We start from the raw sequence: 15,145 nt of genomic DNA on the forward strand, positions 1-15,145 counted from the left end.
GCCTAGCCAGTCTCCAGACCTTAACCCAATAGAAAATCTTTGGAGGGAGCTGAAAGTCCGTATTGCCCAGCAACAGCCCCGAAACCTGAAGGATCTGGAGAAGGTCTGTATGGAGGAGTGGGCCAAAATCCCTGCTGCAGTGTGTGCAAACCTGGTCAAGACCTACAGGAAACGTATGATCTCTGTAATTGCAAACAAAGGTTTCTGTACCAAATATTAAGTTCTGCTTTTCTGATGTATCAAATACTTATGTCATGCAATAAAATGCAAATTAATTACTTAAAAATCATACAATGTGATTTTCTGGATTTTTGTTTTATATTCCGTCTCTCACAGTTGAAGTTTACCTATGATAAAAATTACAGACCTCTACATGCTTTATAAGTAGGAAAACCTGCAAAATCGGCAGTGTATCAAATACTTGTTCTCTCCACTGTATACATACACTACCAGTCAAAATCTTGGACAAACCTACTAATTCAAGGGTTTTTCTTTATTTGTATAGTTTTTTACATTGTAGAATAATAGTGAAGACATCAAAATGAAATAACACATATGGAGTCATGTAGTAAACAAAAAAGTGTTAAACAAATCAAAATATATTTTATATTTGAGATTCTTCAAATAGCCATCCTTTGATGACAGCTTTGCACACTCTTGGAATTCTCTCAACCACCTTCATGAGGTAGTCACCTGTAATGCATTTTAATTAACAGGTGTGCCTTCTTAAAAGTTACTTTGTGGAATTTATTTCCTTCTTAAAGTGTTTGAGCCAATCAGCTGTGTTGTGACAAGGTAGAGGGGGTATACAGAAGATAGTCCTATTTGGTAAAAGACCAAGTCCATATTATGGCAAGAACAACAGTCCATCATGAGGGTCAGTCAACACAGAACATTTCAAGAACTTTGAAAGTTTCTTTAAGAGCAATCGCAAAAACCATCAAGCACTATGATGAAACTGGCTCTCATGAGGACCGCTACAGGAATGGAAGACCCAGAGTTACCTCTGCTGCAGAGGATAAATTCATTAGAGTTACCAGCCTCAGCAATTCAAGCCCAAATAAATGCTTCACTGAGTTCAAGTCACAGACACATCTCAACATCAACTGTTCAGAGGGGACTGTGTGAATCAGGCCTTCAAAACACTACTAAAGGACACCAATAAGAAAAAGAGACCTGCTTGGGCCAAGAAACACGAGCAATGGACATTAGACCGGTGAAAATGTGTCCTTTGGTCTGGAGTCCAAATTGGAGATTTTTGGTTCAAACGGCCCTGTCTTTGTGAGACGCGGTGTGGGTGACCGGATGATCTCTGCATGTGTAGTTCCCACCGTAAAGCATGGAGGAGAAGGTGTGATGGTGTGGGGGTGCTTTGTTGGTGACACTGTCTGTGATTGATTTGGAAATCAAGGAACACTTAACCAACATGGCTACCACAGCATTCTGCAGCGATACGCCATCCCATCTGGTTTGGGCTTAGTGGGACTATAATTTGTTTTTCAACAGGACAATGACCCAACACACCTCCAGGCTGTGTAAGGGCTATTTTACCAAGAAGGAGAGTGATGAAGTGCTGAATCAGATGACCGGGCCTCCACAATCCCCCGACCTCAACCCAATTGAGACGGTTTGGAATGTGTCGGACAGCAGAGTGTAGGAAAAGCAGCCAACAAGTGCTCAGCATATGTGGGAACTCCTTCAAGACTGTTGGAAAAGCATTCCAGGTGAAGCTGGTTGAGAGAATGCCAAGAGTATGCAAAGGGTGGCCATTTGAATAATTGTTTGACACTTTTTGGGTTACTACATGATTCCATATGTGTTATTTCATAGTTTTGATGTTTTCACTATTATTCTACAATGTAGAAAATAGAAAAGAACAAAGAAAAACCCTTGAATGAGTAGGTGTGTCCAAACTTTTGACTGGTACTGTATATATGTTGAACAAAAATATAAACACAACATGTAAATGTTGGTCCCATGTTTCATTAGCTGAAATTAAATATCTCAGAGATTTTCCATGTGCACAAAAAGCAAATTTGTTTACATCCCTGTTAGTGAGCATTTCTTCTTTGCCAAGATAATCCATCCATGTGACAGGAGTGGCATGTAAACTGATTAAACAGCATTATCATTACACAGGTGCACGTTGTGCTGAGGACAATAAAATGTCACTCTAAAATGTGGAGTTTTGTCACTCAACACAATGCCACAGATGTCTCAGGTTTTGAGGGAGTGTGCAATTGGCATGCTGACTGCAGCAATGTCCACCAGAGCTGATGCCAGATAATTGAATGTTAATTTCTCTACCAATTTGGTAGTACTTCCAACTGGCCTCACAATCACAGACCACGTGTATGGTGTTGTGTGGGCAAGCGGTTTGCTGATGTCAACGTTGTGAGCAGAGTGCCCCATGGTGGCATGGGGTATGGTATGGGCAGGCATAGGCTACGGACAACAAACACAATTGCATTTTATCGATGGCAATTTGAATGCACAGAGATACCATGTCGAGATCCTGAGGCACATTGTCGTGCCATTCATCCGCCGCCATCACCTCATGTTTCAGCATGATAATGTACAGCCCCATGTCACAAAGATTTGTACACAATGTCCCAGTTCTTCCATGGCCTGCATACTCACCAGACATGTCACCCATTGAGCATGTTTGGGATACTCTGGATCGACATGTACGACAGCGTGTTCCAGTTCCCGCCAATATCCAGCAACTTCACACAGCGATTGAAGAGAAGTGCGACAACATTCCACAGGCCACAATCAACTGCCTGATCAACTCTATTCAAAGGAGATGTGGTGTGCTACATGAGGCAAATGGTGGTATTTCCAGATACTGACTGGTTTTATGATCCACGACCCTACTTTTAAAAAAAAAGATATCTGTGAATAACAGTTGCATATCTGTATTCCCAGTTATGTGAAATTCATAGATGAAGGTCTTATGAATTTATTTAAATTGACTGATTTCCTTATATGAACTGTGACTGTGAAATTGTTGCATGTTGCATTTAGATTTTTGTTCAGTATATACAGTGGGGGAAAAAAGTATTTAGTCAGCCACCAATTGTGCAAGTTCTCCCACTCCTGAGTGGCGCAGTGGTCTAAGGCACTGCATCGCAGTGCTAACTGAGCCACTAGAGATCCTGGTTCGAAACCAGGCTCTGTCGCAGCTGGCCGCGACCGGGAGACTCATAGGCGGCGCACAATTGGCCCAGCGTCGTCCAGGGTAGGGGAGGGAATGGCCGGCAGGGATGTAGCTCAGTTGATAGAGCATGGCGTTTGCAACGCCAGGGTTGTGGGTTCGATTCCCACGGGGGGCCAGTATAAAAAAATATGTATTCACTAACTGTAAGTCGCTCTGGATAAGAGCGTCTGCTAAATGACTAAAATGTAAATGTAAAAAGATGAGAGAGGCCTGTAATTTTCATCATAGGTACACGTCAACTATGACAGACAAAATGAGAATTTTTTTTCCAGAAAATCACATTGTAGGATTTTTAATGAATTTATTTGCAAATTATGGTGGAAAATAAGTATTTGGTCAATAACAAAAGTTTCTCAATACTTTGTTATATACCCTTTGTTGGCAATGACACAGGTCAAACGTTTTCTGTAAGTCTTCACAAGGTTTTCACACACTGTTGCGGTCTGTGTATATTTGTAAACAACAGCTGGTGCACAAAATCAAATACTAAGGAAGTCTCGAGGTTTTGCTCGCCTGAGGTAGAGTATCTTATGATAAGCTGTAGACCACACTATTTACCAAGAGAGTTTTCATCTATATTTTTCATAGCTGTCTATTTACCACCACAAACCATTGCTGGCATTAAGATTGCACTGAATGAGTTGTACAAGGCCATAAATCAACAGGAAAACGCTCATCCAGATGCAGCGCTCCTAGTGGCCGGGGACTTTAATGCAGGGAAACTTAAATCCGTTCTACCTAATTTCTACCAGCATGTTAAATGTGCAACCAGAGGAAAAAAAACTCTAGACCACCTTTACTCCACACACAGAGATGCATACAAAGCTCTCCATCGCCCTCCATTTGGCAAATCTGACCATAACTCTATCCTCCTGATTCCTGCTTATAAGCAAAAACTAAAGCAGGAAGCACCAATGACTTGGTTAATAAAAAAGTGGTCAGATGATGCAGATGCTAAGCTACAGGACTGTTTTGCTAGCACAGACTGGAACATGTTCCGGGATTCTTCAGACAGCATTGAGGAGTACACCACATCAGTCACTGGCTTCATCAATAAGTGCATCGATGATGTCGTCCCCACAGTGACCGTACGTACATACCCCAACCAGAAGCCATGGATTACAGGAAACATCCGCACTGAGCTAAAGGGTAGAGCTGCCGCTTTCAAGGAACGGGACTCTAACCCGGACGCTTATAAGAAATCCCGCTATGCCCTCCGACAAACCATCAAACAGGCAAAGAGTCAATACAGGGCTAAGATTGAATCGTACTACACTGGCTCTGACGCTCGTCGGATGTGGCAGGGCTTGAAAACTATTACAGACTACAAAGGGAAGCACAGCCGCGAGCTGCCCAGTGACACAAGCCTACCAGACGAGCTAAACCACTTCTATGCTCGCTTCGAGGCAAGCAACACTGAAGCATGCATGAGAGCACCAGCTGTTCCGGATGACTATGTGATCACGCTCTCCGTAGCCGATGTGAGTAAGACTTTTAAGCAGGTCAACATTCACAAGGCCGCAGGGCCAGACGGATTACCAGGACGTGTACTCCGAGCATGTGCTGACCAACTGGCAAGTGTCTTTACTGACATTTTCAACATGTCCCTGACTGAGTCTGTAATACCAACATGTTTCAAGCAGACCACCATAGTCTGGACCAAGGACTCTAAGATAACCTGCCTAAATGACTACCGACCCGTAGCACTGACGTCTGTCGCCATGAAGTGCTTTGAAAGGCTGGTCATGGCTCATATCAACAGCATTATCCCAGAAACCCTAGACCCACTCCAATTTGCATACCGCCCCAACAGATCCACAGATGATGCAATCTCTATTGCACTCCACACTGCCCTTTCCCACCTGGACAAGAGGAACACCTACGTGAGAATGCTATTCATTGACTACAGCTCAGCATTCAACACCATAGTGCCCTCTAAGCTCATCACTAAGCTAAAGATCCTGGTACTAAACACCTCCCTCTGCAACTGGATCCTGGACTTCCTGACGGGCCGCCCCCAGGTGGTAAGGGTAGGTAACAACACATCTGCCACACGGATCCTCAACACGGGGGCCCCTCAGGGGTGCGTGCTCAGTCCCCTCCTGTACTCTCTGTTCACCCATGACTGCATGGCCAGGCACGACTCCAACACCATCATTAAGTTTGCCGACGACACAACAGTGGTAGGCCTGATCACCGACAACGATGAGACAGCCTATAGGGAGGAGGTCAGAGACCTGGCCGTGTGGTGCCAGGACAACAACCTCTCCCTCAACGTGACCAAGACAAAGGAGATGATTGTGGACTACATGAAAAAAAAGAGGACTGAGCACGCCCCCATTCTCATCGATGGGGCTGTAGTGGAACAGGTTGAGAGCTTCAAGTTCCTTGGTGTCCACATCACCAACGAACTATCATGGTCCAAACACACCAAGACAGTCGTGAAGAGGGCACGACAAAGCCTATTCCCCCTCAGGAGACTGAAAAGATTTGGCATGGGTCCTCACATCCTCAAAAAATTCTACAGCTGCACCATCGAGAGCATCCTGACTGGTTGCATCACCGCCTGGTATGGCAACTGCTTGGCCTCCGACCGCAAGGCACTACAGAGGGTAGTGCGTACGGCCCAGTACATCACTGGGGCCAAGCTTCCTGCCATCCAGGACCTCTATACCAGGCGGTGTCAGAGGAAGGCCCTCAAAATTGTCAAAGACTCCAGCCACCCTAGTCATAGACTGTTCTCCCTGCTACCGCACGGCAAGCGGTACCGGAGTGCCAAGTCTAGGTCCAAAAGACTTCTCAACAGCTTCTACCCCCAAGCCATAAGACTCCCGAACAGCTAATCATGGCTACCCGGACTATTTGCACTGCCCCCCCCCCCATCCTTTTTACGCTGCTGCTACTCTGTTAATTATTTATGCATAGTCACTTTAACTCTACCCACATGTACTTATTACTTCAACTATCTCAACTAGCCGGTGCCCCCGCACATTGACTCTGCACCGGTACCCCCCTGTATATATAGCCTCCCTACTGTTATTTTATTTTACTTCTGCTCTTTTTTTCTGCTCTTTTTTTGTTGTTGTTTTATTTGTACTTTTTTTGTTAAAAATAAATGCACTGTTGGTTAAGGGCTGTAAGTAAGCATTTCACTGTAATGTCTGCACCTGTTGTATTTGGCGCATGTGACCAAAAACATTTGATTTGATTTGATTTTGGCCCATTCCTCCATGCAGATCTCCTCTAGAGCAGTGATATTTTGGGGCTGTCACCGGGCAACACAGACTTTTAACTCCCTCCAAAGATTTTCTATGGGGTTGAGATCTGGAGACTGGCTAGGCCACTCCAGGACCTTGAAATGCTTCTTACGAAGCCACTCCTTCGTTGCCCGGGCGGTGTGTTTGGGATCATTGTCATACTGAAAGACCCAGCCACGTTTCATCTTCAATGCCCTTGCTGATGGAAGGAGGTTTTCACTCAAAATCTCACGATACATGGCCCCATTCATTCTTTCCTTTACACGGATCAGTCGTCCTGGTCCCTTTGCAGAAATACAGCCCAAAGCATGATGTTTCCACCCCCATGCTTTTCAGTAGGTATGGTGTTCTTTGGATGCAACTCAGCATTCTTTGTCCTCCAAACACGACGAGTTGAGTTTTTACCAAAATATAAGTTATATTTTGGTTTCATCTGACCAAATTACATTCTCCCAATCCTCTTCTGGATCATCCAAATGCACTCTAGCAAACTTCAGACGGGCCTGGACATGTACTGGCTTAAGCAGGGGGACACGTCTGGCACTGCAGGATTTGAGTTCCTGGAGGCGTAGTGTGTTACTGATGGTAGGCTATGTTACTTTGGTCCCAGCTCTCTGCAGGTCATTCACTAGGTCCCCCCCGTGTGGTTCTGGGATTTTTGCTCACCGTTCTTGTGATCATTTTGACCCCACGGGGTGAGATCTTGCGTGGAGCCCCAGATCGAGGGAGATTATCAGTGGTCTTGTATGTCTTCCATTTCCTAATAATTGCTCCCACAGTTGATTTCTTCAAACCAAGCTGCTTACCTATTGCAGATTCAGTCTTCCCAGCCTGGTGCAGGTCTACAATGTTGTTTCTGGTGTCCTTTGACAGCTCTTCGGTCTTGGCCATAGTGGAGTTTGGAGTGTGACTGTTTGAGGTTGTGGACAGGTGTCTTTTATACTGATAACAAGTTCAAACAGGTGCCATTAATACAGGTAACGAGTGGAGGACAGAGGAGCCTCTTAAAGAAGAAGTTACAGGTCTGTGAGAGCCAGAAATCTTGCTTGTTTGTAGGTGACCAAATACTTATTTTCCACCATAATTAGCAAATAAATTCATTAAAAATCCTGCAATGTGATTTTCTGGATTTTTTTTTCTCAATTTGTCTGTCATAGTTGACGTGTACCTATGATGAAAATTACAGGCCTCTCTCATCTTTTTAAGTGGGAGAACTTGCACAATTGGTGGCTGACTAAATAATGTTTTTCCCCACTGTATACATGCTTCCATGTTCATACAAAGATTTTCAGCTTTATACACTTTACACATCTTGAGGACTCTTAAAAAACCCTCTATGTATTAAAAACACAGTGAGAAAAAAAAAACTCTCCATCATGTCCTTCCACTGATTAAATTGGTTCCCTTAAAAAATAAAATGATTCCAAATGTGCCTGTTCCTGTGCCCATCATTAGGAGGCTGTGATTGCCTTAGGCTCTCCTCCTATGTACCTGATCCAGTGATGATGAGGCGTGAAGCCTGCCAGTTGTTGAGGAGCATCTGCAGAGTCAGAGGCTGATGGGCATCTCATTCAGCCAGGCTCCCGCGGGGGCCTCCCACATCTGAGGACCTGCTCGTCTGTTTGCACAGCTACCCCGCGTCCCCACACTGTACCAGGGTCGTGCTACATATGCCACCCGCCCCCTGCATAAGCAGGCCTGGCCCCTGCTGACACATTAGGTTTGTGATATTACCCGCTTAGAGAGGTACCAGGAGAGAGAAACGCATCATAATGTGACACTTTCTGTATTTCGAAAGTTCTATATCTTGAAAACTTGATTATTGACATGCAAAACATTTTGAGACTGTATCAACAGGGGACTAATTAAACAAATACCAAAATATAGTTTTTTGAGTGGTATTTTCCTTTAAATTAAGGCCATTAATATGGAGAGTGGTGAGTCCCATGCATCAGAGGCAACAGGCCTGGGCACCCACACACCATGCATCTAAATATAGATTTAATAACAGTGGCTGTGTTTTCATCAGTGGTCGCAAATGCTTAGTGTGCATTCCTCTAGGGCTGTTGCATATAAACATCAGAAATACATCTCTAAAAAGAGAGGAGAGCTTTCTCTCTCTCTCTCTCTCTCTCTCTCTCTCTCTCTCTCTCTCTCTCTCTCTCTCTCTCTCTCTCTAATGAGCGCCTGAGACTGGAACTCCGACCATTTGCTTTTCAAGCTACATTAAACACGGTAGTGTACAGAACAGAACAGAAATACTCCTTGGCAGATTTCATAACAGTATGTGCAGTATTAGAAGAGCACACTGACCAGAGATACAGCGGTAGAGGCATTTAAGTAAGAGTCTGACATGCTCCCTTGCCTCAGAGCTTTACTCCATCTCCAGAACAGCTTCATTATGCTATATGGCAACTGTACAGATCACATCGTTCTTTTCCCTCTCATCAACATAGGCATAATGATATGCTATGCATTTCCATATAGGAACGGAATGGGATAAATATGTCAAAGCGGTAAGCTTTCTACAGCAGACGAGAGCCCAGAGATAGGTAGGCCATGCTTAACTAGACAGACAGGCAACACGTGAAGCATTCAGATCAGGATGAGCTTCACTTCTTCGTGACAGTGTTTTCAAAACAGCGTCAATAATATTGTGCCACATAGTCTTGATATGATTGTTGATGTTCTGTCTCAGTGTCAATTAGCTACAATTAGCTTGTGATAAATCAAATTATAAGGCTGATGTTGTATTGGTTAGGCAAGATATAAACACATTTGAATGGTGGTGATAAGAAAGTGTATTACATTTTGCAAATCATATGCAGAAATGTGAATACATATGAGACAACGCTCATGTGATGATATGTGATATCATGTGTCTCTACAATATAATGTTACCCCAGACAGCCGTAGGCTATGTCTGTCACGTTGCAGACACTTCATATTGAATGTCTCTGACTGAGGCAGTTTCTTTATGGAACTTCGCCTCACTTCCTGATTACTAAATGTTTTATGGTCAGCCTAGTGTCAGTAGCCTCTGTCAATTTGTTCCTGTGAAATATTACACTGGCCTTTGGTTCGAGCTGGGTAGAAAACACAGAGCATTGATTAATCAGGCCACGCAGGTTCAACCTCTGTTTTCTTGGAAGTCAAAGTCAAACTAATGACAAGTCTCACCTGGGCTTTATCCCAAATGGCCATTTGGGACACAGACCTGGACTTCAATGAAGAGTGATTTCTCTGTTTAGAGTCAAGGCCCCAGTAAGAGAAATGAACAATATGTACGGAGACAGTACTGTATATACACAGACTGTAGTGTAAAGACACAATATGCTGTGGAATAGATGTGGATGTATAATTACAGGCATAGTTGAGTTTTACTGTTTGATCCACATCACAAATCTTGTTTTGGATGAAAATAGTTCCCATATTGCATTTAAATCTAAAGCATTCACATTATATCATTTTACCCCTGGCCCATATTTCAATTTCATGGTCTCTTTCCTATTTATTTATTTTCCTATATAACACACTACATGTGATTATACCTGTAGTACATTTGGTGGAGACAACATTTTGGAGAAACATATGGAGAAATACCAATGAATGAGAGAGAAATTCAAAAAGCAGTTTTTGTAGGTTGTGTTTGGGAATCATTTTATTTTGAAATGCATTGTCAATGTCTAGTGCTGTCCTCTCAATTGTGATATTAGCGTCTATGTTTGAGACAATTAGACACAATTTCACGGAGAGGCTTTCTATTCTCATCAATGCATGCTGGGAATCCACATCAGACTAAGTTTCATTTGGATTAAGGAGAATTCATTTGTCCTCTCTGACTCACAATAACACAATTAGGGGTGCACTCTATCAGATGTTTGGGAAAAAATTGTGAAATAAAATGCAAAAGAAGAAAAGAAAATTAGACACTTAAATGATTTAGGGTCTATTAAGTCAATATTATTCTAAGTATCCATTATTCAGCTTCTGAGCTTCATTTAAATCCAAATGTACGACGCTTATGAAATATTTCCCACAAAAACCACATTCAAATTTAGGCTTGATGCATGCTTGGAATGGGAAATTCCCAGCTGAACAACTTGCCAAATTATGTACAAACTGACATCATCTAGTAATCTACAGCTCAGTTGATTTGAGTACAATTACAGTTTATCTCTGTATATCTCTCTTTTAGGGCAAACTGACTTTAAATGAGGATTATGGGTGAAACAGGATCCAACCTTGAGACCACCTAATCCACATTACACATGCTTACATCAGGCCAGGCTGTGTTGTTTGGATGAAACCTAACAAGTCATAATGAATGGAAATTAATGTATCTTTGCGGGATCAAAATAGCACATAATTACACAATTTTCCCTGATGATACAGGTTTGCTCCATCTAACAGGGCAAACATCAAGGTCTCTCCAACAAACATTTCCTTGAGGTTTAGCTTGTAAACAAATTAAAGTAATTAGGAGGGATGACTTTTAAAAAATGAGGTAAACACAAAAACATGTCATATGCGTAAGCATTCCTACATAAGTAACAAGCTTCACTGCCATGCGAAGCAAGGCCACTGCAATGTGAATGATTGTCTATGTAGAGTACAGTATACCTTAAAAATCTAAGTTTATTGTTCGTGTACACAGATTTGCAGATGTGTAGCGAAATGCTTATGTTTCTAGCTCCAACAGTGCAGTAATAACTAGTAATGCAATAACATTACGAACACCTGCTCCTTTCATGACATAGACTGACCAGGTGAATCCAGGTGAAAGCTTTGATCCCTTATTGATGTCACCTGTTAAATCCACTTCAATCAGTGTAAATGAAGGGGAGGAGACAGGTTAAATAAATATTTTTAAGCCTCGAGACAATGGAGAAATGGATTGTATACTGTATGTGTGCCATTCAGAGGGTGAATGGGCAAGACCAAATATTTAAGTGCCTTTGAACGGGGTACGGTAGTAGGTACCAGGCGCACCGGTTTGAGTGTGTCAAAACTGCAACACTGCTGGGTTTTTCATGCTCAACAGTTTCCCGTGTGTGTTGAGAATTGTCCACCACCCAAAGGCCATCCAGCCAACTTGACACAACTGTGGGAAGCTTTGGAGTCAACATGGGCCATCATCCCTGTGGAACGCTTTTAACACCTTGTAGAGCCCATGCCCCGACGAATTGAGGCTGTTCTGAGGGCAAAAGGGAAGGTAAATATTAGGAATGTGTTCCTAATGTTTTGTACACTCAGAGTATATATACAGTGCATTCGTAAAGTATTCAGACCCCTTCCCTTTTTCCACATTTTGTCATGTTACAGCCTTATTCTAAAATGGATTAAATAAAAATGTTTCCTCATCAATCTACACACAATACCCCATAATGACAAAGCGAAAACAGGTTTTTAGACATTTTTGCAAATGTATTAACAATAAAACACAGAAATACCTTATTTACATAAGTATTCAGACCCTTTGCTATGAGACTCGAAATTTAGCTCAGGTTCATCCTGTTTCCATTGATCATCCTTGAGATGTTTCTGCAACTTGACTGGAGTCCACCTGTGGCTAATTCAATTGATTGGACATAATTTGGAAAAGCATACACCTATCCCACAGTTGACAGTGCATGTCAGAGCAAAAACCAAGCCATGATGTCGAAGGAATTGTCCATAGAGCTCCAAGAGAGGATTGTGTCAAGGCAAAGATCTGGGGAAGGGTACCAAAATCTTTCTGCAGCGTTGAAGGTCCCCAAGAACATAGTGGCCTCCAACATTCTTAAATGGAAGAAATTTGGAACAGCCAAGACTCTTCCTAGAGCTGGCCGTCCGGCCAAAATGAGCAATCGGGGGAGAAGGGCCTTGGTCAGGGAGGTGACCAAGAACCCAATGGTCACTCTGACAGAGCTCCAGAGTCCCTCTGTGGAGATGAGAGAACCTTCCAGAAGGACAACCATCTCTGCAGAGCACTCTACCAATCAGGCCTTTATGGTAGAGTGGCTAGACGGAAGCCACTCCTCAGTAAAGGGCACATGACAGCCCGCTTGGAGTTTGCCAAAAGGCACCTAAAGGACTATGACACCATGAGAAACAAGATTCCATGGTCTGATGAAACCAATATTGAACTCTTTGGCCTGAATGCCAAGCGTCACGTCTGGAGGAAACCTTGCACCATACCTAAACACAACATGTAAAGTGATGGTCCCATGTTTTACAAAATGAAATAAAAGATCCCAGAAATGTTCCATATGCACAAAAAGCTTATTTCTATAAAATGTTGTACACAAATGTATTTACATCCCAGTTAGTGAGCTTTTCTCCTTACCAAGATAATCCATCTACCTGACAGGTGTGGCATATCAAGAAGCTGATTAAACATCATGATCATTACACAGGTGCACCTTGTGCTGGGGACAATAAAAGGCCACTCTAAAATGTGCAGTTTTGTCACACAACACATTGCCACAGATGTCTCAAGACTGCAGGAATGTCCACCAGAGCTGTTGCCAGAGAATTGAATGTTAATGTCTCTACTATAAGCCACCTCCAATGTCATTTTAGAGAATTTGGCAGTACGTCCAACCAATCTCACAACCGCAGACCACGTGTAACCACTCCAGCCCAGGACCTCCACATTTGGCTTCTTCACCTGCGGGATCGTCTGAGACCAGCCACCTGGACAGCTGATGAAACTGTGGGTTTGCACTGCTGAAGGATTTCTGCACAAACTGTCAGAAACTGTCTCAGGGTAACTAATCTGTGTGCTCGTCGTCCTCACCAGGGTCTTGAACTGATGCAGTTCGGCATCGTAACCGACTTCAGTGGGCAAGTGCTCACCTTCAATTGCCACTGGCACGTTGGAGAAGATTGCTCTTCATGTTTGAATCCCGGTTTCCTGATGTCAACATTGTGAACAGAGTGCCCCATGGCGACGGTGGGATTATGGTATGGGCAGGCATAAGCTATGGACAACGAACACAACTGCAATTTATCAATGGCAATTTGAATGCACAGAGATACCGTGATGAGATCCTGAGGCCCATTGTCATGCAATTCATCCGCCACCATCACCTCATGTTTCAGCATGATAATGCACGGCCCCATGTCGCAAGGATCTGTACACAATTCATGGAAGCTGAAAATGTCCCAGTTCTTCCATGGCCTGCATGCTCACCAGACATGTCACCCATTGAGCAAGTTTGGGATGCTCTGGATCGACGTCTACGATAGCGTGTTCCAGTTCCCGCTAATATTTAGGAACTTCGCACAGCCATTGAGGAGGAGTAGGACAACATTCTACATGCCACAATCAACAGCCTGATTAACTCTGTGCGACTGAGCTGTGTCACGCTGAATGAGGCAAATGGTGGTCACACCAGATAGTAACTGGGTTTCTGATCCACGCCCCCTGCAAATCCACAGATTAGGGCTCATGAATTTATTTCAATTGACTGATTTCTTTATATGAACTGTAACTCAGTGAAATCGTTGAAATTGTTGCATGTTGAGTTTATATTTTTATTTCAGTGGGTGTGTATACATATATTATGGACACTATGTGAATAGAAAAGGTGTGTAGAGCATTAGATATATAGGATGTGCCATGACTAGAATACAGTAAATAATTTACACTTAAAGTAGGTAAAACAGTATGTAAACATTATTAAAGTGACCAGTCGCGAGCTTGGGACTATAAGGTTCTATCTGCATTTTTGTCAAGATGTCATTATTGACATAGCCTTGTGCTGTTCAATGTTCTCTACAGTGGGAAGAACAAGTATTTGATACACTGCCGATTTTGCAAGTTTTCCTACTTACAAAGCATGTAGAGGTCTGTAATTTTTATCATAGGTACACTTCAACTGTGAGAGACGGAATCTAAAACAAAAATCCAGAAAATCACATTGTATGATTTTTAAGTAATTAATTTGCATTTTATTGCATGACATAAGTATTTGATACATCAGAAAAGCAGAACGTAATATTTGGTACAGAAACCTTTGTTTGCAATTACAGAGATCATATGTTTCCTGTAGGTCTTGACCAGGTTTGCACACACTGCAGCAGGGATTTTGGCCCACTCCTCCATACAGACCTTCTCCAGATCCTTCAGGTTTCGGGGCTGTCACTGGGCAATACGGACTTTCAGCTCCCTCCAAAGATTTTCTATTAGGTTCAGGTCTGGAGACTGGCTAGGCCACTCCAGGACTTGAGATGCTTCTTACGGAGCCACTCCTTAGTTGCCCTGGCTGTGTGTTTTGGGTCGTTGTCATGCTGGAAGACCCAGCCACGACCCATCTTCAATGCTCTTACTGAGGGAAGGAGGTTGTTGGCCAAGATCTCGCGATACATAGCCCCATCCATCCTCCCCTCAATACGGTGCAGTCGTCCTGTCCCCTTTGCAGAAAAGCATCCCCAAAGAATGATATTTCCACCTCCATGCTTCACGGTTGGGATGGTGTTCTTTGGGTTGTACTCATCCTTCTTCTTCCTCCAAACACGGCGAGTGGAGTTTAGACCAAAAAGCTCTATTTTTGTCTCATCAGACCACATGACCTTCTCCCATTCCTCCTCTGGATCATCCAGATGGTCATTGGCAAACTTCAGAAGGGCCTGGACATGCGCTGGCTTGAGCAGGGGGACCTTGCATGCGCTGCAGGATTTT

Source organism: Coregonus lavaretus (assembly GCF_964263955.1).
Source record: "Coregonus lavaretus genome assembly, chromosome: 27".
Taxonomy (NCBI): Eukaryota; Metazoa; Chordata; class Actinopteri; order Salmoniformes; family Salmonidae; genus Coregonus; species Coregonus lavaretus.